General features: G+C 42.0%; 1 long non-coding RNA gene across 1 annotated transcript in view; it reads left to right on the forward strand.

Moving 5' to 3' along the window:
* The window catches only part of LOC130579124 (uncharacterized), a 44,842-nt gene extending 39,167 nt beyond the window's left edge, over window positions 1-5,675 (forward strand). The window contains exon 3 of the long non-coding RNA XR_008965956.1: window positions 3,388-5,675. This is a non-coding gene — a long non-coding RNA (uncharacterized LOC130579124). The remainder of the gene's footprint in view (window positions 1-3,387) is intronic.
* Window positions 5,676-6,000: the final 325 nt, after the last annotated feature.

A 6,000-nucleotide genomic window follows, 5' to 3' on the forward strand; every position in this document is an offset into this window, starting at 1 on the left:
TATCACAGGAAACAGTAGAACTGTAATGCTGTGTTACTGCACCCAATAGAATTAGAAACGTCAGTCTGATAGAGCAGTTCTATTTCTTATGCGGAAATTTTTTAAATAAAAAATCGGCAGCCTTGTGCAGATGACTTTTAAATGAATCCATAAGCATTGATACATTCCCTTGCCAAGGTGCAGTATCATTGATCACAACTGGGACTCATTGTTATTAAGGTTTCAACAACATTTGTATTAACAAGTCACCTTTGCATCGTAAAAAGGGAGAGGGTTGATAGGCATTAAGAAAACAGCTGCATCGTAGYGAGCAGCCAAGAGCACAATGGGTGTCAATAGGAGGTAAAACTACTCCCGCTGAGACAAGTGAAGAAGAAAAATGAAACAGGAGGATTTGTTCCAGCAGCCCTGTCTAATTGTTTATTCCTTTCTCATTCCATCCTAGTCACTTAAGGGCTATGGCTTCTGTCATGTAAAAGGAAGAATCAAACCTTGTGCTGCTTGGGGTTTCTCTCACTGTAAATGAGTGGAATTTGGGTGCTGGGAAGTTGTGGGCAGGGTGATGGCATGTTACCTTTTCCTGATTAGCTACAAGGCATTTACTTCAGATAAGTGCAGTGTGAGCGTATGACCTCATAAGTGGCCCCAACCAAACACTAACAGTCTACTTTAGAGAGGAGATTAGGTTCCACTAATGGTGTCACAGCATGAAATAAGATGCAAYGTATTAACTGGGGGAGAAGGAGCAGGAGCGGGCAGAGGCGAAGCTGGGAAGAGAAAAGGACAGCTGAAAGGTGCAAAGGGCAGCACAGGATATCTATAGCTCCTCAATGTAAGCAGATTTTTCRGGCTTCTTGTGTGGAAAAACAGAATTTTAAGCAATACAGGTACTGACTCCCCTGCACCTGGCACCCAAAGTTTGGCTCTCCTGAGCGTGCTTGGCCAGTGCAGGGAGCCCATGCGTGCCTCTGCCATCGCTGGGCTCCCAGAGAGGGGCAGAGTTTGCCYCAGCAGCAGCTCCAAATTGTCCCATGCCCCTCTGGGTGCTGAGGGCAGCAGTGCCTTACTGGATTCAGCATTTTGGTTCTGAGAGCAGGAACWCAAAGCATTGTTCCTGGGAGCTGCGTTCAGTGCAAGCTGATTTGGTCCTACTCCCTTCAGAGGCCTCTGTTTCCCTTTCGTGGTTATACCACAAACTCTAAAAATAGAAATTTTTTCATCACTGGTAGCATTGAAGCTGCTGTTCTTCTCAGGAAGAACAAGTCAGGCATTTCCCATAATCTGCAGAGAGCTCTCTTATAACTCTGAGATTAATTTCATTAATAGACCAAGCAAAGCAGTTGAACTCAGAAGCTTGCTCTCAGGTGAAAGATACCTGGCAAATTTTGTAATCACTGTTATTCATCCACCTAAGCTGAAGGAGCTGGAGCAACTTTTAACAAACTGGCCATTTTTTTTTTCTCAACTGTTCTTTCTTAGTTCTAAAACTAGTAAAATCTGGCAGAAGAATTTCTGCTCCAGTTTATAGGATTTCTAAATTTTTGAAGCTCATCGCATTTGTGCTGACCACATTCCCTGGCAGGCTGAAGTTAGACAGCTCACATATGTGAAAAATGTTTTGGCCCTTGTCATTTCTCAGATTTTGCCATATTTATCAAATGGGTGTACCAAATGAACACAGTGAAAAAAACTGCTCTGGTACCTATTTGCATATATCCATGCTCATTTTCAAGTCCATGATGCTCCCATTAGAATCTGCTTTTACATGCTAAGAATCAGGCAATAAATGTTTATATTGCATTTTCTATGTGCCAGCTGTCTTAACCCTACATGCAAACCCAGTGGGTAAATAAATATTTGAATCTGATTTATTGCAAAGAAATCCTAAAACATTATCAGGAATTTTTGGTCTTATGCAATGTCTATATGGTTTTGCAGTCCAAGCACAGTTTAAAGTACAGACATAATTTAAGAGGCCAGCATGAGAGAATCTTTTTCTGAAGGCTGTCTRCTGATTTTACTGTTGTTTACAAGCTGAGAGCTTGTGATTAACAACACTCTGGCTTTGAATAACAGGGCACTGGATTTTCACTAGCAGGCATGTTCCTCTGTTAAAGCACCGAGGTGTAACGGTGCAGGGTTGCTGCTGATGAAAAAAATCCAAGAGTGATCTGCTCCTTCAGCAGCTCGAATTTTCAGGGGATGAAAAGTACAGGTGCTGAACTAAAGCACAAATGTTAATATCTGTTCTCACACACGTGCACATATGTATGTATGCATATAGACGTCTATATTACACATGGTTACAGACATATCAAGTGACAGATTTTTTTGAAAGAACACCTTAAAAGCAGTGACTAATTTCTGGGCTAGGTTTGAGACAGAGCAGATGACCTAAGTGCATCCCATGCCAACATGAATCTGATGAAAACATTCATCTCTTTGGAAGATGAATGGTTGAATTGTGGTTCTTTGCATGGGGGCAAGATTAATTTGGAGTGTATCCTCTCTGGAGATGGTACCAGCCACTCAGACTTATTATCCCAGAGAATTCACTGTCAATTGAAGCYATCAGACTATTTTCATTGGACAAATGCCTCCTTCTACAGGATTACACRCGAAATCATTTCCACCTCAGTTAAAGACTATCTGCTTTACTGTAGCTAATGCTATTGAGCAGTTGGGTGTTTAGCCAGCCTTCTCCAAGGGACTCTGAGCACCCTCAGGCCAAGGTGGGAAAGAATCAGATTTTGCCACTCCAAATGCTCCAACTACAAGACTASAGAAGAGTCAGGAGCACAAAACACTTGCAGCTGTCACTGCAGAAGATATATTCCACTCTATTCATAATGTTGAGTTCATGAGAGAGGGGCTTTAGACGTGACATTCTCATGTCCCCAAGGGGCTTGGTGGCCTGTAGCTCAGGCACTCAGGTGTGGCAAAGCAGTGGGGCTCGTGGGGCAGTTTTATGAGGCATCTGATACTCAGCACTCTTCTTTCCTCAGAGATTTTTTTTTATGGTGGAGAGGATGTTTGCCAAAGTTCTCTGCTACCTTGTAYTTCAGTCCCCAAATGCAGCTGTCTCCTCTGGGGCAGTGCTCTGGTCCTGTAGCAGCCTTTCTAACATGGTGGCAGTGCACAGCTAAAGCAGAGACTGGGGCTAGGGGTGAAAAACCAACTCATATTTTATTACATGAAATACAGCACAGAAAGTGCAATTTCCACATTATTTTCAGTCTCGGAAGGACAATGCAAGATCACAGTGTGGAAACCCACAGCCTACTGCTATAGATGTTTGTCACTTTTGCCTTCTTTTTGAGGAACTTGAAAATGCTGTCTTGCTATCATTAAAATACTGATTTAATTGTCTTCTAATTTTCTTCTCAGCAATCCTGCTCACCAAATAAATAAACCAGAGGCATGAAACCTACTGTTCCATCTTCTGTGCCAGATGAATACAGAAGGCTCTCTCCATGCAATTTGCAAGGTTCATGTATTTCTACGATTGCACCCAACTTTCATAAAGCAGCAGGATTAGGGCATCATTCCTGCAGGACACACCACCTTTCCTTACACAAACTCCATTYAATATCTCTGCCGCAGGTTCAGAACTGATCACTGCTCCCAAGGCTGTTTGAAACACTCTGGCCACTGACCTCAGTTGTTACCACCCTCATTTCCCAATATGGCCCAGATTTGTAGTTACACTCTCTCTGGGAGCTGTTGAGGCTGCAGGGGGCTGGACATGACATTGGCTCTGATCCCAGTGCCCTCACACATGACCCCAATCAGCTTCGCTACAATTCTCATGGTACACACAGGGTTTCCAGATGGAAAGAGAAAAAGAAATGTTATCAGCACAATCCAAATGGAAAAGGGTTATTTTTTTTTTCATAGATTATCTCTGATGCTGATACATGGGAGTTATTAATTAATCTTTTTGTATAAGAATAGTTTCATTTGTTTGAACAAGGGAAATATATCAGGCTTACTTTGATTGTCAGATTSCTATTTTTCTTTTAAAATGGGAAATAATGCTAAAAGGAATTATCCTTTCTTTTTAATGCATTTTCTACTGTTCATCAAATCTCTCAGTCCATGATTTGGCGTACCACTAGAGCTGCTGAGTGTTGGAGCTGGGAAAGGAGCAGCGCTTCTGGACAGTCACTCAGTTTGTTGTGTTCAGTGTCAGTGGGATGAGCAAATAAGGTGGGCAGTAACTGGAGGAAAAWGCTGCTGTATTTCTTTCTTGGCACAACCCAGGATCTTTATTTGCAATTCACTTATTGTTATACAAGCCCCTTTTTGCCAGATCCTCAAGTTTTGGCAGTTTCTTCATTAAAGTCATCTCTGCTAACAAATCTTTCTTGATTATACCAATTTTTAGTGCAGTTTAGAGGTGCAACTATGCTATACTGAGACCAAGTTGTTTGCTGGGTGAGCAGTTTACTGAGCAAATATGTAGTGCCAGAGTTCACACACAGCTCTGAACATGTGTAATTCATACATACAACTTATTTTGTTAAGTAAGACTACGTTTGGAAGTTTTCAGAATCAGAACCTGGAATGACTTTTTCTGCCCTGCTCCTACTCCTCCAGCCTCAAACCCATGATCCAAAAAATAAGCAACATGCTGAACTGCAGAAAACTCTCACCATCAGCTCACTTTTTATTTAATAGCAACCAGGTATTTTTCCTGCCAGATCCATGCTGAGGTTTTGATGACATGCATATGGCATACAGTGGCCAGTAAGGTTAATCTCAGATCTATATTTTTTAATATAGATTCCMATGAGGATATCATATTCTGCACCTGCTGTCGATGTAAAGATGGCTTTCCCAACTGCAACTCACCTCAYGGCGTGTTCTTGAAAACCTTTCACTTTTAACATATCTGCTTAATAAAAATGCCTTCAGTGACAGTGAAAAATGGAACCTATCAATGTGTTACCAGCCCACATTTCCATTGCAACCATCTAAACTTGAGAGAGCCRTGCACTCAGTGAGAGGCAATGATGCTGTTACAGCCTGACAAGGGCATTTTGAGATCCTTGGGCATTGACTGCACAAATGCTCTTATAGGTTTATCTTTTAGAATGGGCCTTGCAGTWGGGATATTTGAAAATTTCTGGCTTACAGGGCATAACAGGAATTGATCTGAGAGCTCAGAGAATGAACAGAAATTGTGAGTGAGCCAAAGGTAAATGTGTGTGTATGTTCCCATTGAGGATAAAAGAAGCAACAAGTAAACCCACTACCAAAACCGAAAGATCACAGTTCAGACTGTGTTTCTAAAAGATGAAGAAAGGTAAATCAATCTTACCCTCAGATTCAGCAACTTCTAATAGCTCTGCCAGGGATGTCAGCAGTGCTGCTGTCTGGCTGCATTGTGGTTACGGGGTTCATTTCAAACACTGCAAGCTGTGAACTGTCCTAGAAAAARCTCAACAACTGCAATTAAACAGTTTTAAAGTCCTAAGTCATAAAGAATAGGCAAATAGTTTTCTTTGCAGTGTCCTGCTTAGGTGGGAGCTGTCTGGCCACTCCTGCAGAAGGAGACTGTGCTCTTAGAAGCACACTTGTGGACACTTTTACAAGGAAGCACCCCAGACTCCTTCGTGCTTGTAGGGATGAGCCTGAATGTGTTGAGGTGTCACTAATGATCCTTGCATGGATTAAAACACCGGATATAGTCCTTAGGCATCAGGAGAAGCCTCAGTAAGACACAGGTATCTTCTTGTCCTACTCCCTCAAAAGGGATGTTACTTTCTTGTAGCCTAAATTCCAAACATTCAGTTTTGGAGGAGAGGTGTTTTTGTTTTAGTGAAGAATGGGACAGGGAGTAGGGAAGTCAGAACACTGTTAAGTTTTGAGGCCCTACCAGTGACAGTGATCCTCTGAACTGCCAGTGGTTTGATTCCATGCTCAGCATGAAGAAGATAAAAATTCAAAACTGAGCAATACAGGGAACTGCAACTGGGTCTCCAAATCCCTGAACAT

Source organism: Malurus melanocephalus, unplaced genomic scaffold (assembly GCF_030028575.1).
Source record: "Malurus melanocephalus ecotype Western Australia unplaced genomic scaffold, MMel_1.1 scaffold_255, whole genome shotgun sequence".
Classification (NCBI taxonomy): domain Eukaryota; kingdom Metazoa; phylum Chordata; class Aves; order Passeriformes; family Maluridae; genus Malurus; species Malurus melanocephalus.